The following is a 22,293-nucleotide window of genomic DNA, read 5'->3' on the forward strand; positions in this document are numbered from 1 at the left end:
GAATAAAAACGTGTTGGAAGGGCTGTGATCAATGGGGAGACAGCGCCAAAAATCAATTCTCATGGGCCCCACTAAATTTCTTTGACCCCACTCTGACCATTATGTTAGTTCCTCATTTTTGAAAAACCAAAATCTTCTTGTTGTCTCATCAAATCTTGTTGAAAGAAGCATGATGTTAAATCAAATCTTTTCTTTTAACTAATCCCTTGATTCAAGGAAACTACTTTTTCAGTTTATTTCAAATAAAAGGGAAGCTCCTTGGGTATTAACCGCCACTTAATAGTCATTTAATTCCCTCTAAGTCTCTCTCCAATCCACATTTAATGCTCCCCTATCTTCCCTCTTCCCTTACTCCATTCGGTTCCTACTCAACCCCCTCATATTCCATTCTCCATTTTCACTACCATGAAAAAGAAAACTGCTCCTAGAAAAAGCGAACGGATTCTCCTTTCTCAAAAACCGTCCACACCCCAATCTCATACACATATACACATTCATTCTACAACATCATCTTCTCCCTCACCTCCCTCCAAACACACAGACACCATGAGAAGGAAAGTCATAGCCAAGAAACCTCTTCAAGGAAAAAGAAAGGAAAGGATCCTGTGGAAGAAGAAGAATCACAAACATCTTCCATTCCATCACCACCGCACTCATCACCCAAGAAGGCCACTCCCGAAAAGAGTACTTAGAAGACAAAAGGATTTGTACTGCACAACACAACCGAACCCGCAAACTTGGAATCCTTGGACTTCAAGAACAAGTTCAGCAAAACACACTCCCACTATGACCCTGTCAGATTCAACTCCTGTACCTCATATGAATTCCACAAAGATGTTCTAGAAAGGCGTCATCTCTGTCCAACCTATCTTGTCAACCTTGACACTCTCACCAACAAAGGAATAAATATATCTCCTTTGTTTGAACTGCTTCAATGGATTCCATTACTCCACATCCAAAAACCAGTTTACCCTGGTTTAGTCCGAGAATTCTATGCCAACATGAGACTCATTGATGGCACCATCCACTCATATATAAAAAGGGTTCATATCACTCTTGATACTGGAGCCATTGGGATGGCCTTGGGCTACAAAGAGGAAGGGCCGAAAGCATACATAGCCAAAAAATGGGATTCTCAAGTCGGCATTACCTATAGAGTTGTTCTTCAACACATTTGTGAGAATGTCTCTGGTTTGGATGGCACTACTCCTACCCATAAAGCACTCGGTCCCATCAACTCTCTACTACATAGGATTATCACCCACATCTTAACTCCTCAAAGCGGCTCTCACAATAGAGTAACATACTCTGACTCTCTCATCCTTTTTGCACTTATTACATCTACTCCTATCTCTTTTGGTTATCTTATGATCCGCCACATGTGGGACTCGGTAAAGAGCACCAAAAAGGCAAATCTGCCCTATGGTATGTTCTTAACCAGTATCTTCGAATTCTTTAAAGTTGACTTTTTGAATGAGGCAGTAGAAAACAAAGTGTCGATGGTCAAAGGTGGTAGAGCTGTTAAAGAAACCAAGAGCAAAAAATCCATGGCTTCGAAGAGTGACTATGAGAGCAGAGTCATCCAAAACAACCGAGTCCATCAAAGAAATTCTCACAGAATTTTCAACTATGTCAGAACTCATGGTCCAATCTAATAAGACGGCACGCAAACTAGCATATGAAAATGAAAGAGCTTGGATGAGATGCAAGAATAGGGTCAGTTTGACGTTAGAAAATCTGGAGGAGGAACTGGGAGATGCAAGTGAGGACGGGGCTGAGGAATCTTATCTTCATTTATCTGATGATTAATTCTCTATTTAGTACTTGATATTGGCATAAGTAGGCTCAATCTAATACTCTATTTTGTTGGGTTGGATACTGTTAGTACTATAACTCTGTGATACTCTGTTTTGTTTGGTAATATTTTGCATATTTTGTTTGTCAAATTCTTTCTGCAGGTGCCCCTTGATGACAAAAGGGGGAGAAAGTGTTGAAAATTGAAACTAGAAAACAGGGACAGGGGATGAAATTCTCTTTGAGAGTTCATGATCACCCTTGTTAGAATGATACACTTGATGCTTGATAATGCACACTAATAATGCTTAGTTGATTATAATTGTGATGCATTTGTTTTGAGTATATGGCTGCCTGGTTGTTAATTGGTTGTTAACATGTATTCTTGTGATAGTTTTATCTTGATGAATAGGCTTGCTACTAATGGAATAAAAATATTCTGATTCATCTTGGTAAATATGCTTGCTGAATACTTTATTTTTGGCAGTTCTTTTAAGCATTAAGTATGGAAATAAATGTGAAAAATTACTGTGATCATGCTGTGATTAAAAATATTTTCTTATCATAAGTATGTTGCTCTGATTTGATTGGAAAATATTTTGAAACAACAATTTATTTTCAAAGATACTTTTTGGTCGATTATGTTGTATTTGAGCAGAAAATTAAATTATTGATAACAAATGAGTTTTGATTATCATTCAATTCTGCTCATAAATCAAGCCATTCAACATTACAAAATTTTATATGTTGAATAACATTGTTGCTTTAGGCTTGATTAAAATTGTTACAGGTTAGAGCTTTCCTTGGTAAAAATGGCATATATTAAGGGGGAGTCATGTGACAATTTAAAAGGGGGAGAAATTCTAAAATTCAAAGGGAGTATTCTTTACTCAATCTTAAATGTCTTTCCATTTCAATTTTAATAATGTTTGTCATCAAGGGGGAGATTGATGAGTTTGGAAAACTCTAAATTAATATTTGTGATGACTAAACATTATTAATATAATTAATTGCAAAATTAATTTTGGATTAAATATTGATTAAAATAATTTTGCAATGCAGGATTATTTTGGGCCGAAAATAAAATTCTAGTGCAAGCCCAATTGTATCAAAAATATTCAGCCTTCAGATATTGTGATTATGGTGGCTGAATACATGGTTATGATATTTGGGCCAGAAATTTTACTTAAGCCCAATTGGTTAAATCCATCAGTTTTGATGCAAGAATATATGATGAGTATGACTGAATTTACTTGGGCCAAATTGATCCATTATTACTACAAGCCCAAGTTAATCATATTTTGCTATACACTCCAATGCATGATCCGAAAATAATTCATCAGGAAAGCAAATGTTATCATTTGCCTTATGCCTTCCAACGGATCTCAACTTTTGCCATATGATGGATTTCAAATTCACTCAATTTTTATTAATTGCATGGGAACTATGAGAGAGAAACTGTCATTGATTAGATGGCTTGTCTTGATGAGGCATGCTACCTAAAAGCTAAGGAAAGTAAAAGCAAATCATTTTTCTTAATTAATGTGTCAATATCCATTATTTGCTTTTCTTTTCTTCTCTCTCTCTCTCTCTCTCTCTCTCTCTCTCTCTCTTCATCTTGTTTTGGTCATTACCCAGCAACCATGGAAGCTACACCTACCCACCGAAAAGAAGATGGAGCAAGCAACAAGACCATCTCAATGATGGCAAGAAAAAGAAAACATAAAGTATGTTGTGGCTAAGATTCTCATTCACTTGTGGTAAGATATTGTAAAAAGATCTTGGCTTCTCCATACCAAAAATGGAAGTAAAGATCTCGGCCAGCAAGGAGAACATCTTGGAGGGATGGCTTGTCTCTGATTCTGCTCAACCACCACAGGAAGTAGCTAAGGTGGCTACGTGATGGAAGAGGCACAGATTGGAGCTGATGAAGTCATCCTCGTCATGAAGCATCAAGGGCCAGAAATTCATCTTGGAAGTCTGATGACCAAGGAAGAACTAGAGGTATTTGCATGTTGGGTTTTTCATGGTTTTTCTCTCTCTGGCCGAACCGGTTATGTGTGAAGGAAAAGAAGTTAAGCTTGGATTTTGGTTTCAACTGTGGAGGCTTCCCTCTTCTATAAAAAGGGTGAACAGCCACGGTTTGATTCAAGGAGTTAGAAGTAAGCAGTGAGAGTGCAAGGCACAGGATTCTCATAGCTACCTAAGCTTACAGATTTTCTTCTCCTTCAATGTATTCTGTTTTGTATTTTTTTGTTTAATTTTTCCATGTCTTGAGTCTCATGGAAAAAGGCAAACAGTGAGGTTTGTATGAAAAAGCCATAGAGCGAAAAAAGGTAGAGTGCAAATTTAAAAGAAAAAGCCATAGATGTCCTTAGAGTTCCTTTGTACATCTGTGTTGTGTTTCATGATTCTGTGGGAATCCCCTTGTAAGTTGGGTTAGCACTTTACAGTCTGTAATCAAGAAGATTATAGTGAAATTCCATCATTGTTGTGATGGAGACTGGATGTAGGCTGCACTGCACTTAGCAGCTGAACCAGGATATATCTGGGTGTAATTTCCTCTCTCTTCTACTCCATTTCTGTTTCTACTGCACAGGAGCTAAAACTGAAAAAATATCTCATGCTAAGTGACGAGACAAAAATAAAAGTCTCATGGCTAGGGACGAGACAAAAATCAAAAAGTCTCCTCAAAGATCAGCAAGTATAATCAAGCAAAAAGGGGGCTAAGATTCAACCACCCTTTCTCTTAGCCACTGAAAACCATCAGTTACCAAAAGTGCACCTTTATATTTTCCGTACAGGTGTGTGCCATCAACCTGTACAAGTGGCTTGCAGTGTCTGAATGCTACAATACACGGATAGAAGCTCCAAAAAACATGGTGCAAAACTCTTACACCTTGAACCTCCTCACTCTCACGGTAAACGGGTAGCGTTTTAATTTGAACACAAGACCTTGGCATCTTCATTGTCATTGCTTTCAACCATACTGGCAGAGTTTGGTAAGAAACTTTCCAATCACCAAAAACTTTTGTGACAGCTTTCTGCTTTGCTAACCAAGCCTTGCGGTAAGTCACAGTGTAGTTGAACCTGCCTTGAACTTCTGCAATAACAGACTTCACCTTTATCGAGGGGTCTGCTTCGACTAACGGCCTAATGTCATCTGCAATTGTGTCTGAGTCCAACTTGGTATGATCTTGTGAAATTGTGCCCATGGTGCACGTGTGCTTGCCATTGTATCTTCTGATCTCCCAACAAGCTTTTTTCCGAATCAAGCTAGCTCGGATAAGCCAGTCGCACCCTGCACCATACCCCTTGCATTTCGCATAGAATGTCTGCGGCTCAAACTCATACACAGTGTAATCAACTCCTCTAGAGATGGTGTAGCTTTTGATTGCATATATCACCGACTCTCTCGAACCAAATTCCATTTCGCACTAAACTCGCCATCTTCCGCCACAACGTTGCATTCACCTACGACATGCGCACCACCATCAGTCAGACAAGGCAAATAAATTAAGCACTATAGGAAACCTGAGTTAATAATCATAACATACCCGTATTCGCATACTCAGGAAATTCCGGGGCATGCATGGCTTCGAGATCTAGAGTCCGCATAAAAGACGGAACACCAAATAGGTGTTGGCTTACAATGGCATCCGCCTCATTCTGCTGTTCAAACTCAATGTACAGCTCTATCACCGGCACGTGAAATCGGATTTGTCGATAAATATAGAACATCTGCTGCATGCTTACATCGTTAGTGATGGACATTATTTGAAACTGTATCAGCCCACCAAATACTTGCACAGGATTTCTGTACAAAATGTTGCTCACCCTTTTCGAAATGTGACTTTATATGTTCACACAAAGACCATTTTGCAACTCTACAAAACTTGTCCTGTATGGAATAACAAATGAAAGTGGACATTCACAAATAAAATCCACTCCTTCGTGTGTTTTCGGTATAATCTCACCGTTATAATACACTCGTATATTTGCAATATCCTCCATATTCTCACTTTTTTTACCCTTCTAATAACCAAAAAATCTCACAAGCATCAGATATATGAAAGAAAAGGGAATGAGAGTACAAGTGAAGAAGAGAAGTGAGGTGCGAGTTGGAATTAGCTGTGTTAGCTATTTATATGCAAGGCTCTTTATTAAAATATTATTTCGCATACAAAACATGAACTGCGTTTTGTACATTTCAAAAAAAATTTAGGCCCAAATAAAATGCAACTTACATTTTCTCTTCTTCTAAAAAAATTTGAACAGCTCATCTGACAAACGCAGCCTGCATTTTACTTTTTTTTAAAAAAAATTAATAAAACTTTTCTAACAAACGCAACTTGCATTTTTGCTTTTCTCATACACAAAAAAAAATTCAAATGCAAAACGGAAGTTACGTTTTGTCTAATTTGAAACAAAAAAAAAACTAAATGCTAGAAAATGAAAAACAGAAGCTGTGTTTTTCTCCTGACACCCATAGCAGTGAACATTTTTGCTGTGCCTCTATTTCATGGTGTTACACCATGAGCTTCTCCATTTGCAAAAAAATGAACCCAAAATATCCTTCAAAATATTTTTTAATAATTAAATTATTTTTTGTTAAAATATCCTTCAATAATTTTTTAGTTACTAAATTATAATTTTACCAAAATTTTCTTTAACAATAATTTTTTTTGTATGTTTTACCGTTAATCTCATGATATCAATGCATATTATTAAACACAGTTTTATAAGTTTGGTTTAATATTTTTTATATATTTTTCTATTAGTCTCACAGAAAAAAATTTTAATTTAATGTTAAAATAATATACATTGATATCCCAATTTAATCACTAAAAAAATAATATTGAAGAGTATCTTAATAAAAAAATAATTTAGAATTATTATAAAATAATTTAAAACATATTTTGGTAAAAATACAATTTAATCACTAAAAAATATTTTTGTTAAAGAATATTTTGGTATACAAAATTTAATCACAAAAAATAAAAAAATTAAAGGGTATATTTTTATTAAAAAAATTTAATTTTTCTTAAAAAATGAATAAAGTTAATGTTAGTAACAAAAATTTTAAAATGAGTTAAAGAAGAGATTTTTTAAAAATTATAAAGGAAAAAAATATATATTTTACCAATAAAAGAGAGAAAAGTGTCATTTTAATATCTTTTAGAAAAGGAGAGTGAATTTTCTCCAAAAATAAATCAGAATTATTTACCTTATACTGTACTACTGTAGCTTCTTCCTTGTTTCTTCGTAGGTTCCTCAGTTCCTCTTCCTGAAGAAAAAAATAACACGCTTTGCTATTGAGCTGTTACTATTTGTTTTTCTGTTGAACCTTGTTGTATATTTTATAGCTTTATTTAATTTTTAATTAATTCTTTTATAATTTAAAACAAATGAGTTGCGTCCATATATATTTTGAAACGAAATTCATAAATATTTTAAACAGTTCACTAGCTATTACAAAAATAGCAAAAGAAATACTAATGTGACATTGACATATGACGTGGTATTACCAAACTAGAAAGAGTTGTTACTTTCAAAAAGAAAAAAGGAAATAAGGTTGTTTGAATTTTAATATACGATAACAACCTATATGAATTACATCGATTTAATTGAGTTCTTATTATAAATAAGGCCGTAATATAAATCATTTCATTAAATAAAAGTGGTGCTTTTCTCACAAAAATAGTTGATTATGGCTTAATTGATAGGAAATGAAGGTGGCAATTAGCATTAAGCATTTAGCAAATTGCAATTAAGCCAATAAGATGTCTGATTCTTAACAATCAATGAATCCGTTTGTCTATTATAATTTCTATGTCTCTATAACCTGATTTAAATTAGTCCTAATAGATATTACCAGAATAAAAACTAAATTTATTAGTTATTTAGTTGTATTATTAATATTATAAGTGACATGCATATTTTATGTTGTTTTATTTATATTAGAATAATTTTAAATATCTTTTTTACTTCAACTTTTTTCTTTGTATTCTATTTTTTTCTTTTTTATTAGAGATTTTATTTTCAAAAAGTGTTACTTAAAAGAATAATTCATTGTCATCTCATAATTATAATTATATAATTATTATACTAATAAAAATTGAAAAGATGTGAATCTAATATGGAAAATGTGATAGACAAACGAATATAAACAAAATGCTTCTCTATAATTGTCCTTTCTCTGTATAATTATTATACTCAAATGCTATGGTCTTTCTAGGTTCATTTTGGGTTCTTTCTATGTTCCTTCTTTATAATTTACTCAATTTTTAATTATATCACTATAACTTCGAAAATTGAAATTTATAATATAGTCCCCTAATAACTTCTTAGTTATTGCTTATTACAAAATATGTCAAGTGTGTTATTAGAGACTTGGCACTTATTTGAATTTCGAATAAAACAATAAAATTGCACATTATAAGTTGGATCACTTTAGTTGAAAATTTCAAATAAGACTTTGAATAAAAATAATTACCGAGTTTGACATGGCTAATATTTCCTAGTGTTTCTTCATAAAATGAAAGGTTATGAAAGTTAAAATAAAGGGACAAATTGTCAAATAGTAACAAATAGAAATCACATCTTACTATAGTATAATATGCCTAAACTACCACTGCAAATTACAATGCAAAAAAAAAATAGCAATTTGTAAACTACTATAGAAATGCATGGGCCTATAAATATCAATAATGCAGAAACTAAGGTGATATGTGACAAGAGCTAGTCTTCAAAATTAACCAGGGAGAAAATGCAAGAAAGTACTATGTGAAAACTGACAAGGCTGATCTAAGGGGCATATGATTATAAGAAATCACCTGGAGGATGCGGATTGAGGGTTCACTGGTTTAGATTCTATTTTCTTGTAATTTCATACTTCTTTAAGTTTCTCCCTCAAATTAGATGCATTAGCTTTCTTTCAGCTATTTTGGTCTTTAAATTACATGTCCTAGCTTTAAATATCTCTTCTTGCTTGCTTGGTCGTTACACCCTCATATAATCACTCTTTCATCAAATGAGATTACATTTAAAAAAAAAAGTATAGTCTTTTGTGCATTCTGTTATCAATTCTGCATGGAAATCATTACAGATCATATAGGTTTCTTAGTTTGAAAGCAAACTGATCTCAAAACTTATTTATTTTAAAATGTGGTGTTTTTACTGGGAATGTGTTGCTCTAAAATCTGCAGCTTTCGTACCTTGATCTGTTTAAAGGTTAATATTTTGGTTAAAGAAGATATAAAAGGAAGGTGCATATATAATATTATTGAAGTAGTATTCACCGGTTGTTGCAAGTCATTCCTTATTTAACATACATATTCTAATTTGCAGAAAGACCAATATATTTACAATGAGTACTTTTTTCAAAAAGCAGAATTTTCCTTATACTGTTTACTTAGGGGATGATATCAGATGCAAGAATTCCTGAATTGCCTTTCATAATATCCATCCACATTATTGTCCAGTATTCAGACAGAGATTGAGATACACAAAAGTGAATGTAGGTACATCAGTTTGTACTACAAGGTGGAATTAGAGCCATGAAGCTTTTGCTAATGTTGGAAAAGCTAATGCAGTGTTCCCCCTTGCTGCCTCAGCAAATAAATAAGTATATTTCAATAACATCTTAAATGAAATTAGGCACACTTTATTCAGAAGCAGCTCCTAATCACCAGGAACCCAAATACATACATTTATGGGAGTAAGTATATACCTTATTCTGATATTTACATGGAAAATCTGGTATGTACTAGTAATTAGTAATGCATGCACATTTTCAAATTCCCTGTTGAGTTGAACTTTAAAGGATGGAATGAAAACACCACCATAAATGTTGTATATTGCAGGCACTTGCATCGTCCCTAATATATATACAGGGGTTAATTAATAATAACTTTTGATGAAGTAACTAACTTTCTTTCATTCTTCTTCTGAGTCAACCCAACAGGTGGTAGTAGAGTTGTTCTATTTCAACTGTTACTGAAGCTCCTTCTGCTCTCTGACATCTGAACCACTCCGTTTGTGTGTGTTACAATTTCCGTGTTCTTTCTATATTTCAAAATCTTAAAGATTCTTTTCCAATACCAAAAAAGAAAACAAATACCATTAACAAATATCTTCCTAAAGACATAAGGTATCTTCCTTTTGCCACGAATATCATTAACAAATTAAAAGATACATATATTCAAACATGTTAGAAAATTAAATCAAGAGGTATGCAAGTAACAAAAGTTTAGAAAAGTCAAAGGCAAAATTCAATTTGAATTCAAAGTGGTTACAAGTTCATGGTTCATCACCAAGATTCTACAAACTTCTTGTGCAATCTATCAACTTGCATAGATTAGAATTTTCATGAAGCATGGTTAAAGAATTGAAGAAGCAAAGTTTGAGTTGAATACAATAATCGTCAATTGGCTAGATATTGCTAGAAGCTAATGTTGGAAGCTTGAAGATTTTTGAAGAACATTCAAGAGAGTAGTATAACTACAACATTCTACAACATTGAAGAACTCAAAATCAAATTGAATTGAAATTAGAAGATTATAGAAGCTACATAAATGCAAGTTGAAAGAAGATTCATGAAGCCAAGTCATAAAATGGTAGTCATTACAAAATTGATTTGTGATTCATAAATTATTATTTTAGTAGGAAGCATTGCCTATATAAAGGCACATATGCCTTGTGTATTGTATGTGTGTTCATAATGAAATGGGTATGTTTGTGTAAATTCTCTCCCTTGTTTTATGAGTGTTAGTGAGTTTGAGAGATAAAAAATATGATAGCGTCGTTTATATGAGTGAGTGATCCTAGGGCCAATATAGTGTGGGTATTATACTTACATTTGGTATCAGAGCTGGTTAATCCAGCGCCTGGTGTGTGAGAGTTTGCAAGGTGTGGGAGAGTTCTCACATAGTTGTTGATTCATAGAGTCGGTATGGCAAACACTTTCAATATTGTGTGGTCCGGTCCCAAATTAGATGGGAAACTCGATTATAGTTATTGGGAGACTTTGATGTCTACCCATTTGAAGGCCCAGAACCTGTGGAATTTTATTGAACCGGGTTTGCAAGAAGGAGCAGATGCTGCCCAACAGAGGAGAGATCAATTGGCGCTATCTCAAATTCATCAAGGAGTAAATTATACGGTATTTGGCAAAATAGCAAATGCCAAAAGTGCAAAGGAAGCATGGAACACGTTGAAGCTGTCATACAAAGGCGTAGATAAAGCTCAAAAAGCAAAGCTACAGTCTTTGAGAAGAGAATATGAAAGGTACGAGATGTCGAGTTCAGAAACTGTTGAGCAATATTTTACTCGTGTTACAGATCTTGTCAATAAGATGAGAGTCTATGGAGAAGATATGCCCGATAGCAAAGTAGTGGAGAAAATTCTTCGCACCATGCCGATGAAGTATGACCATGTGGTGACTACGATACTAGAGTCACACGATATGGACACCATGACGATTGCAGAGTTGCAAGGAACCATGGAAAGCCACATCAGTAGAATACTAGAGAAGTCTGAAAAATCAACCGAGGAAGCCCTGAAAAGTCGAGTGAATTTCAACAACGTTGCAGAATCAAACCGTACACAAGAAGGACGAGGTCGTGGTTTTAATTTTCAAAGTAGAGGTAGAGGAAGTTTCAGAGGTAGAGGTCGTGGCAATTACAACCAAGGAAGTTACAATAATTTTACACCACCTAATCAAGGAAGAGGTGGAACGAATTTCAGGCCTGTCAACCGAGGAAGAGGTCGAGGAAATTTTCATCAAGAAAGAACCAATTTCAACTGCTTTCATTGTGGAAAGTATGGACACAAAGCAGCAGATTGCAGATTCAAAATGGTGAATAACAATCAAGCACACGTTGCAGAAAATCAGCATCAAAATACTGATGATAATTCGGGTACTCAGACTTTATTTTTTACAAGTAATTCATGTGCTGAAGATGAAAATATATGGTACTTGGATAATGCTTGTAGTAATCATATGTCTAGTAGAAAGGAGTTATTTTCTTCATTAGATGATTCAGTTAAACTATTATTGAAGTTTGGTAATAGTACAAAGATCCCTATTGAAGGAAAAGGGCACATACCAATCAGATTGAAAGATGGTTCTCTAAATTATATTTCTGATGTTTTCTATGCTCCTGAACTTGATTACAATTTACTGAGTATGGGGCAATTATCTGAGAAAGGATATAAGATGATAACTTATCGTGGATATTGCACTGTATTTGACAACAATGGAAGGTTCATTGATAAAGCAAAGATGACTTCAAACAAAATGTTTCCGTTAAAAATTCAACATGTTAATCCCTCTTACATGAGTTCTGTGATACTTGATGATAACTGGTTGTGGCATATGCGGTTTGGCCACTTTCATTTTTCTGGCCTAAACTACCTGTCAAGAAAAGGACTTGTTTCTGGTCTACCACGGATTCATATTCCCAATTGTGTTTGTGAGATTTGTCAACTGGGAAAGAAGCACAGAGATCCATTCCCTACAGGAAAGTCTTGGAGAGTTAGAAGATTACTTGAAATTGTGCATTCAGATCTTTGTTTTGTAGAAGTTCCAAGTAATGGTGGTAGCAGGTACTTTATCACTTTTATTGATGATTTTAGTAGATATACATGGGTATACTTTCTGAAGCAAAAATCAGAAGCATGTGATATCTTTAAGACATTCAAGGCGTTTGTCGAAAAATAAAGTGGCTGTAAAATCAAAATTCTCAGAACAGACAAAGGAACAGAATATCTTGCATGTTCAGAATACTTTAAGCAACACGGAATTCAACACCAACTAACAACTAGATACACTCCTCAACAAAATGGAGTTGCTGAAAGAAAAAATAGAACCATCATGGATATGGTCAGATGCATGCTCAAGTCAAAACAAATGCCTAAAGAGTTTTGGGCAGAAGCAGTCGCAACAGCAGTTCATATTTTAAACAAGTGTCCAACAAAAAAATGTTCGTGATAAAACTCCAGAGGAAACTTGGAGTGGAAAGCGGCCTTCCATCCATCATTTCAGAGTCTTTGGGTGTATTGCTTATGCCCACGTACCAGATCAATTAAGGAAGAAGTTAGATGACAAAGGCGAGAAGTGTATCTTTATTGGCTATAGCACAGACTCAAAAGCATACAAGTTGTACAATCCAGAAACAAAGAAAGTGATCATCAACAGAGACGTGACGTTTGACGAGAAAGCCATGTGGGACTGGAACACAAAGACAGAAAAACAGTCGATTGTAATTTCAAATACATGTGATGATGAAGAAGAAAGACAACCAGACACAACCGAACAACCAGAATCATCTAGAAGACCTCAAAGAGAGAGGAGACTACCTGCTAGATTAGCAGATTATGAAGTTGGCAATGACAATGATCCGTCCGATGAAGAAATCATAAATTTTGCTCTATTTTCAGATTGTGAGCCGTTGAACTTTGAAGAAGCATTTAAAGACAACAATTGGAAGAAAGCAATGGATGAAGAAATTCATGCCATTGAGAAGAATGACACATGGGAGCTGACAGATTTACCAACAGATAAGAAGCCGATTGGAGTAAAGTGGGTTTACAAGACTAAGTACAAACCCAATGGTGAAGTTGATCGTTTCAAAGCAAGATTAGTTGCAAAGGGATACAAACAAAAACCAGGTATCGATTACTTTGAAGTATTTGCTCCTGTTGCTAGATTAGATACTATTCGTATGATTATTTTATTCTCGGCTCAAAATAAGTGGAAGATACATCAAATGGATGTTAAGTCTGCATTTCTAAATAGTACTTTAGAAGAAGAAGTGTATGTTGAGCAACCTGCAGGATATGAAGTTCTTGAAAAAGAAGATAAAGTCTATAAATTGAAGAAAGATTTGTACGGGTTAAAGCAAGCACCAAGAGTCCATACGGGAGCTAATAAGGAAAAATGATAGGGAGAGGGAGATTCTATGATGCTGATGATGGTTATAAGTATCACATACTTACATGTGGTGTCATGCCAAGATACTGACGCGTGGAACTAAGGATAAATGTGAGTATGAGACTACGGGATTTGTGAAGTGATTTCATTGTTTTCATTTTGATTGATTTGTAGAAAATAAATAATTAAAAGATAATCACTAATTTATAGATAATTAGGTAATGGACCAACTCTCCTTCATGTGGTGGGTTGTTTGATGTTGGTTAAAAGTAAATGAAAAAATAAAGAAGGTTCCAAAAAAAATAAAATAAGAAAGATTCTGAAAAAATCTCCAGTGGCTAGCTGAAAAATACGAACTGCACTTCAAACCACTGCTTCCTCTCATTTTTAATTAATTTTTCTTTCTCTTTTTTTTTTAAAAATAAAATATCTAAATACACTAAAAAAATACTTCAAAAATTACACTATAAACCACTATCTACTCAAAAATATCAACAAATAAATATAATTTATTTTTTAAAATTTGAATAATTTATTTATGAAAAATATTCATAAAAATAAACATAACTTCTTAAAATTGATTATATTTTATGATAAAGTATATAAAAATTTTTTATTATATAAAGGTATTAAAAAATATGAGTTATATTTAAAAAGAGACCAACTTCACAAAACTTTTGTTATTATTGTTGTTTATTTTTATTTGTTTTTTATTTTTAAATAATTATATTAAATTATACACAAATTCTAAAATTTTTTTATAAATGAGTCTTTAAATTTAATATTAATCTATATATTATCTAATTAATTTATAAATAATATAATATTTTTAAATTTATAATATATAGTATAATTGATTTACGGATCTTAATCTAATTACTATAATTCTATTAGTAAACCCTAACCAAAAACCGAAAATTCTATTTCTACCATACTTTAAAAAATACTCTTTCTATTCTGGAAAATCAATGATTTCATCTAAAACAAAAACTGATTGTCATCCCACATTTCATGATATGCCTATTAAATTAAACTAAACCGAACTCTCTTACTAACTTTTATATTTCATCATAATCATGAATCAATATAACAATAATAATTCCCTTCATGCCACATTCATTGGTAATGTTAAATAAAACAAAAACCCAATAAATTATCCTTTATGGCCCTTATATACATTTCAAAATATAAGTTCCTAACCCACAAATCAATGGCCCATTAGCCTAACACCTAATATAAAACTAATTACTGTATAATTATTCTCAATGGCAGAACGAATGCTTTTCCTATTCCGCTCTGTCTCACAACCATTTTCACCCCCACGTGTCGTTCTTTAGTATTGCCACACGAAGTCAGCATACTATGCTGAAAAAATGTATGAGCACGGTAGAATTTTCCAAAATATATGCTAACCAGCTAAATTTTCAAATGGTTTTTTTCTCAAAACAAATAGCCAAACAATGCATCTTTTTCTTGTTAAAAAATCACACCCAGCCACAAATAGCTTAGCAACTCCTGTATTTATATTTTCATTTTGTTTACTAATATACTCCTGTATAAAATCTATTATCCCTTTTAGTCTAATAACTTATTCACCATTGAAATATTAATAAATAATGATAGAGTTTTAGATTAACTTCAAATTTGAACTGACAAAGGTCACAATTCACTGTCATTCCAGTTCATAAAAACGCGATTTTATAGCTATATTTTTATTTTATAAATAATCGTTTTTTTATGTAAATTTAAAAATTCATATAAAAATGTACTTGTATAAGAATAATAATTAAAAAAATTTTGTTAACTTGTACTCTAAAATTATATATTAAGATTATTATAAAAAATTATTAAAAATAAGTATTATTAGAGAGAATTTACTTTGTCCATTTTTTTTATCTTTTTATTTTTTTTAATTAAATTATTTATAATGAATGAAAAAAATATTTATTGATGAAAAAAAAGATTAAGTTCTGATTTTTTCATAAAAATTAATTTTTATACTTTTCAAAAAATTATATAACTTCTTTTATTTTATTAATTAATTAAATATTTATTAACCAATAAAATAAGAACATAAAATATAATATAATATAATATAATTTCTTACACGAGATTTAAGTCTGTAAACCAAATGTAGGATCTAACAATTGATGAGGTGAATTACAACATTATCTTATTACTTACCTATTTTGACGATATTATAATATAGATAGGTAGGTTCTCTATTATGATAGTTAATTATGAGGTTGTGACTCTGTGCTTGAGTTATTTATTTGTACTTTTTTTTTTAAAAAAAGTAAGGCAGAAAATAAATAATTTGTCTTATGCTGTAGATTCTCTCTTCGTAGTGGACTAGTGGTAGGTTCCTCTTCATATGAAGGGCTCCACTCATTCAATCAACTAAGGTGTTTTTAACCCTTTGTGTATATTTTTTTTTATGTTGTTTTTCTCTATATTATTCCAAAATCTAAAGTCATAGTAGGTAAAATTGTTTATGGTGAGAAAATTCAATTCTGATCCTATAATTCTGTAAGCATCCGGTGAAAATATTCGAAATTAGTGATCTTTTTTACATTTGAATACAAAAAATTTATAGGTAAAATTCGATTTTTGAGTTAATCCATAAAAATCAAAATCCTATTTAATCCTTATATATATTATTGCTAAACTAAGAAGATAGTACAAAAGTATTTGAAAGTTAATGTATTTTTTACTTGATTACAATGACTTATGTGATAGTCTATTTATATGTTCTCAAATTAGTGGTCATCATAATATCTAGATTTTCTTTTTAGATATTATTATAGATATTTTTAAATACTAACTTAGGTGTTTTTAGAAATTCTTAATATTTGATTTATTTATTTAATTTCTAGAATTTTTTTACCATAATATTTAAATATTAAACATTTATTCTTACAAGACAAAAATCATGAAATATTTACATATTATTTTTACAATGTCTAGTATAATTAATAGAGAAAGTATATGGGTTACGACCCTACACACATAGCGTGAGATGAATAGAAAATTAACATATTCATTTTGATATTGGAGATAGAACGAGAGAAACTAAAATATGTACCACTTTTATTTGTTTGTTTGATTGATTTGTAAATCAAATATATTTTATTTCATTAACTAATTTGGTGAATAAAGTTTTTATTTACATCGTAGTATTTTTTAATAAAATAATTTAAACATTTTCTCTAAATATTATTAAGAAGAGTAGAAAATCTTTTTTATGAATAATTTAAATATAAATTATCTTTGTTATTAATTAACTAATTCTTATTAAGAGTCCTTGGAGATAAATTAATTTTTTCTTTCGTAAACATTTACATATTCATGTCAGGCATCATCGATTCCACTAAAAAGCAACAAAGGTAGCACTTTAATTTAGAACCATACCTTGAGACCTAAAGAGATTACTAACAGTAATAGGCACTTTTAATATTATTCAGCAGCTTAACTCCATTGTTTTTACATTTTTTTCATCCTCCACTTGCGTCTCCCTCTCACATTTTCTTCACCTTTTCAAATACCCAAAAGTATTTTAAAGCTTCAACCCTGCAATAATAATTAGGGTTGGTAGAGATGAAGCCTGATGTGACCATATAATAAAAGAGGCAATTACCTTTACCATTAGTACACTAGCCTGTGTCACTAGAAATGATGAAAGTGCTTAAAATTTAACAAATAATGTTTGTGTTTTGTATCATTTGAATTGATGCATCCTCCCAGTCACAAATTCAACCTTCCTGCTTCAACCACGTGACAAGACCTGGGTGGGATATGCATATTTCATGGCTAAGAAAAGTACATCAATTATGTTTCAAGACTTTCCAGTCTATGCTTTTGTTTAATTTACAAATTATGCGCGTATTTCATGATACTTTTTTATTTTTATTTGTAAAATATAAAAAAATTTATAATTTTTTAAAATTTTTTTCTTTAACTCATTTTAAGATTTTTGTGTTAACTAATATTAAATTTATCTACTTTAAGAAAAATAAATTATTTTTTATAAAAATATGTTTTAACAAAAATTTTATTTTTGGTGATTAAATTTTGTGTGTAGCAAAACATTTTTTAACAAATTATTTTCCTAGTGATTAAATTATATTTTTATCAAAATATTCTTCAAAATATTTTGTAATGATTAATTTTTTTTACTAAGATACTCTTTAATATTATTTTTTTAGTGATTAAATTGTGATATCAATGCATATTATTTTAACATTAAATTAAAAAAGTTTCCATATGAGACTAATAGAAAAATATAAAAAAATATTAAACTAAACTTGTAAAATCATGTTTAATAATATATATTGATATTACAAAAAAAATTTGTTGTTAAAAAAATTAGTAAAATTATAATTTAGTAACTAAGAAATTATTGAAATGTATCTTAATAAAAAATAATTTAATTATTAAAAATATTTCGAAGAATATTTTAGTAAAAATATAATTTAATCACTAAAAAAATAATTTGTTAAAAGATATTTTGGTAAACAAAATTTAATTAAAAAAATTAAAATTTTATTAAAAGATATTTTATAAAAAATAATTTTTTTTAAATAGATAAAATTAACTATAATTAATATAAAAAATTTAAAATAAATTAAAATAATTTTTTTTAAATTATAAAAAATAATATATTTTATAAATAAAAAATTATTATTTTAATATTTTCTAAATAAAAAAGGAGTGAAATTTTTTCTAATTCTTAATATTTTTCACTAAATTATGTCTGTTTTGCTTGACTTATTTTACATAATTTATGTTTTTTTTTTACTCTCAAATAATTTTGAATTTATAGTGTGTAATAAATAGTGAAGATCTAAACATAGATATCTTATATTAAATTTATTAGAGGTTATGATTATCCTAGCAATTGGTAACATTTGTTTTTTTATTTGTCATGATTTGAGGCTATAGGGTAGAGGACAATTAATTTCTTGTTGTATGTGAATGATTATTCGTACGTTTGCTTTTTCAACTGGTGGGGTCTTGTGTTTATGAACCACCACCTTTGTTTTATCCTTTTATCTGTTTCTGTTTTGTTTAGTTAAAGTGTTAAACTGTATCTTTGGTTAGTATAATAATTTTGTAGTGACATCTCTAGTGCATGCATACTTCCAACAAGATCTGATGCATGCATCTTTTTATTTGAAATGCTAAGATCAAAGGAATCCGAGGAAAGAAAATGTAGGGAATGGATGCTCAATTATAGAATGGTTGATTTAAAATAGTAAAAGTAAAATCTAAAATTAGTCGCGGAAACTTGATTCTTTAAATTTTTATTATTTTAATATTTTATATATAGAATATAACTATGTATTATTTATTATAATTATTTATATTAATATATATTATATATTTTATATTTTTAATTTATAATAATATATTTTATACACATATATACAATTATATATTTATCAATTATATATATAATTATGATAAAAGACAAATTATATTATTAGTAGATACTAAATATATAAGTTATGATTTATTTATATAAGAATATAGATTATATATTTATGTTACGTTATTTGAGCCAATTCATTATAGATATGAGTTAGTTTATGAACTTTATTTTAGTCAATTGTATTTTGAGATGAGTTTAATTTTGTAAGTCGAACTTAAATTTAGCTTAATTCGACTTATTTTTAAATTTAATGATAATAAAAATTTTCTATCACTTAAATTCATGTAGTTAAATATTTTTTAAATTAATTTTTAAAATTAAAGTTCTTTTAAGGATTGTATATTTCATCCAAACAATCTTTTAAAAAATTTAAGAAAATATTTCAAATCATCGATCTAAGAAAAATATATTTTCTTTTGAAATTCTTTCGTTTAAACCGCAATCACTTTTTATATCCTTAGTTTAACAATAGTAGTTCTTAATTATATTCCTATGAATTATGAATAATTTATTTTCCCTTAATTGAAAATCGATGTTACTGAGTGTTCGTTGTGAGACATCAAAGGATACCCATTTTGATTCTCTAGTACTAACAGAGCATCTAATTAACTGAAGCACAGAGTAAAAAAAATAGCAACACATTACTTAATCAATAATCATCAATCAATGAAAGTACAAAACAGCAACAGTGAGAACACTAGCAGTGAGCATTAAAAAACGACTATCACTGACCATCGAAGAACAAGCACGAAGAGTGTTTGATTTCTGAACAGACAATAAAAGAAACACGAAGAACAAGCAAGCACCAGATTGAAATGGAGCGAAGTAGCGAACACCGATAGCACGAAGACGGAAGTTCTTGAGTGCAACGGAGGCGACAACAGCAGTCTCTCACTCCGACAGACGGCGACAAGATTGGAATGGAGAAGGGTTTTTTTCTTGGTTGAGCTTCTGCTCTCTAAACTCGAAGGAAGGAGATTGGAATGGGGAAGGGTTTTTCTTCAATAAAATCACAAAATATTCAATAATCAATCATCCTGTGATTTGATTTCCGAACAGAGCATTAAAAGGAATGAAGATCAGGTGAGAGTGAGCACTGACCTTCGGTCTGAGATGGCAAGCATGATGGCGAGCAGAGTCAGCAGACGAAGACGACGGCTAGCATGACGGTGAGAAGACGAAGACGTCGGATGCTCGAGGAAGAAACAGCGTGCCTGCGACTGGTGAGTCTGAGAGCGAACAGGGATCGGTGCGACGGACGTCGTGGCGGCAATAAAGGCACAAGGCGGTGGTGGAGGCTAGGGTTGCGGGCAGCAGTTCGTTGTTGTTGCTCTCTGAAATATGATTTGGAAGGAAGGGACTTGGGCTTGGGCTTGGCATCTCTCTCTGTTTTTTAACGAAATGGCGTCGTGTTACAGAAACCGGACAGTTCCGGTTCCGGTTCGACCGGCCGGTTCCCGTCCAATTCAACAGCTCACATCCGATTTTTAATTGACCGGTTTTGGACAATAAACCAAATCATTGAATGAAGATTTTAAATTATTTTTTTAATAAATATAAAATAAATATTGAATAAATAATTATAATAATTAATTATATCAAATAATTATATTTTTATTTAATTAATAATTTATATTAATTATTTAATAATTAATTATATCAAATTATAATTAATATAAATAATTATATTAAACCAATAATAAATATCATTTATATTATTATATTAAATTATAATTAATTAAATTTACTTATATAAAAAATAAATTTAATTACATTATCAAATAATTGTATATTAAATTATTTATTTTTATTTATAAAATTTAAAATACTAATTAAATTTAAATTATTATTTTTTTAACAAAGATAAGAGATTCGAATCCGCAATTTCTTAGATAAATATGAAAAGACTATACCGTTTGAGCTATTATTCATTGGTAATTTAAATTATTTATTTTGATCGTTACGTATTATATTATATATATTAAAGATGTATATATGACCGTCGCATTCAACTTGCATATATCTTAGTAATCTTACGTATAACATACGGTGAATTATAAAATGCAGATATTAGTTGGTATACTACTTTATTCACAAACTGAACGTATGAAAAGGCAAAAAGCTGATAATGGCAATAATAATAGTTAATGCCTGTGTGTGACTTTAACATCTATACTGTTTGTTGAGTTAAATAATTAAATTTAAATTTTTTAGATTTTAAATTTTATTTTAGTCGATAAAATATTATTTTTTATTTTTAAATAATTTTTTTATATTTTTTTATTCTACTTATAAAATAAATTATAAGAAATTATATTTTTTTAAATAAAATTTAAAATTTAAAAAATTGAAATCTTAAATAATTATAGTCAAAATTAACCCAATAAAATAAAATTTGATTGCATATTTATAAGAAAAATAACATGGATTTTTATTATAATAATTAACAAATGATCTATATCAAAGACATGGTCATTTTTTTTACAGTAATTTTTTTCATTCATTCAACCTGTTCCTTTTTACGTTCCATCATTCAATCTAAGTGTAAAAAGGACTATTAATCAATCGTACTGTTCTTTATTACATTTTATATATATTTTTATTTTGTTTATATCTTTTGATTCATTTTTTGAGTAATGACAACCCCACCAATCACTTCAAAACAAAACGACATTTCTAAAATTCTAATTTGAGATTTTGGACCCATGCATCCAGTAATTAAAATAGTATAATTCATCTCTTCAATCCTCATTATCATAAATGCACTTATAAAATTATTTCTTTGTATTAGTTTTTGTTTGATTCTTTTGCTATTTAAAGTTAATAATGAATGAGTCAGTAAATAGGTGAGTGAGTGAGCAATAAGTAAGACAAAAAAAAGGAAAGACATAGTGAAGAAAAAAATGCATATAGAATCACATGACAATTTTTCTTTTTTACAGCTGCCCACAAAAGGCAAAATAGAACGGACTCTCAGCATATGCACTACACTACAAAAGACACTCACTATATATAAAATAAAAATGCTCCTCAAATAACTCATTCTTTTTTTTCCCCTCATTTCAAATTAATTAGCTCATCCTCTCTTTAAAATTTTTTTACTTTCCATTATTAAATTTTAGCATGCATTCAT

The 22,293-nt window shown here is 30.5% G+C and overlaps 1 long non-coding RNA gene across 1 annotated transcript; it reads right to left on the reverse strand.

Moving 5' to 3' along the window:
* Positions 1-19,782: 19,782 nt before the first annotated feature.
* Positions 19,783-20,547, reverse strand: LOC112754615 (uncharacterized). Its single transcript, XR_003178636.3, has 2 exons — positions 20,262-20,547; positions 19,783-20,159 (listed from the first exon to the last, which is right to left on the reverse strand). It is a non-coding gene; the product is annotated as an uncharacterized lncRNA (long non-coding RNA).
* Positions 20,548-22,293: the final 1,746 nt, after the last annotated feature.

The sequence above is a fragment of the Arachis hypogaea genome, chromosome 2 (genome assembly GCF_003086295.3).
Source record: "Arachis hypogaea cultivar Tifrunner chromosome 2, arahy.Tifrunner.gnm2.J5K5, whole genome shotgun sequence".
Taxonomy (NCBI): domain Eukaryota; kingdom Viridiplantae; phylum Streptophyta; class Magnoliopsida; order Fabales; family Fabaceae; genus Arachis; species Arachis hypogaea.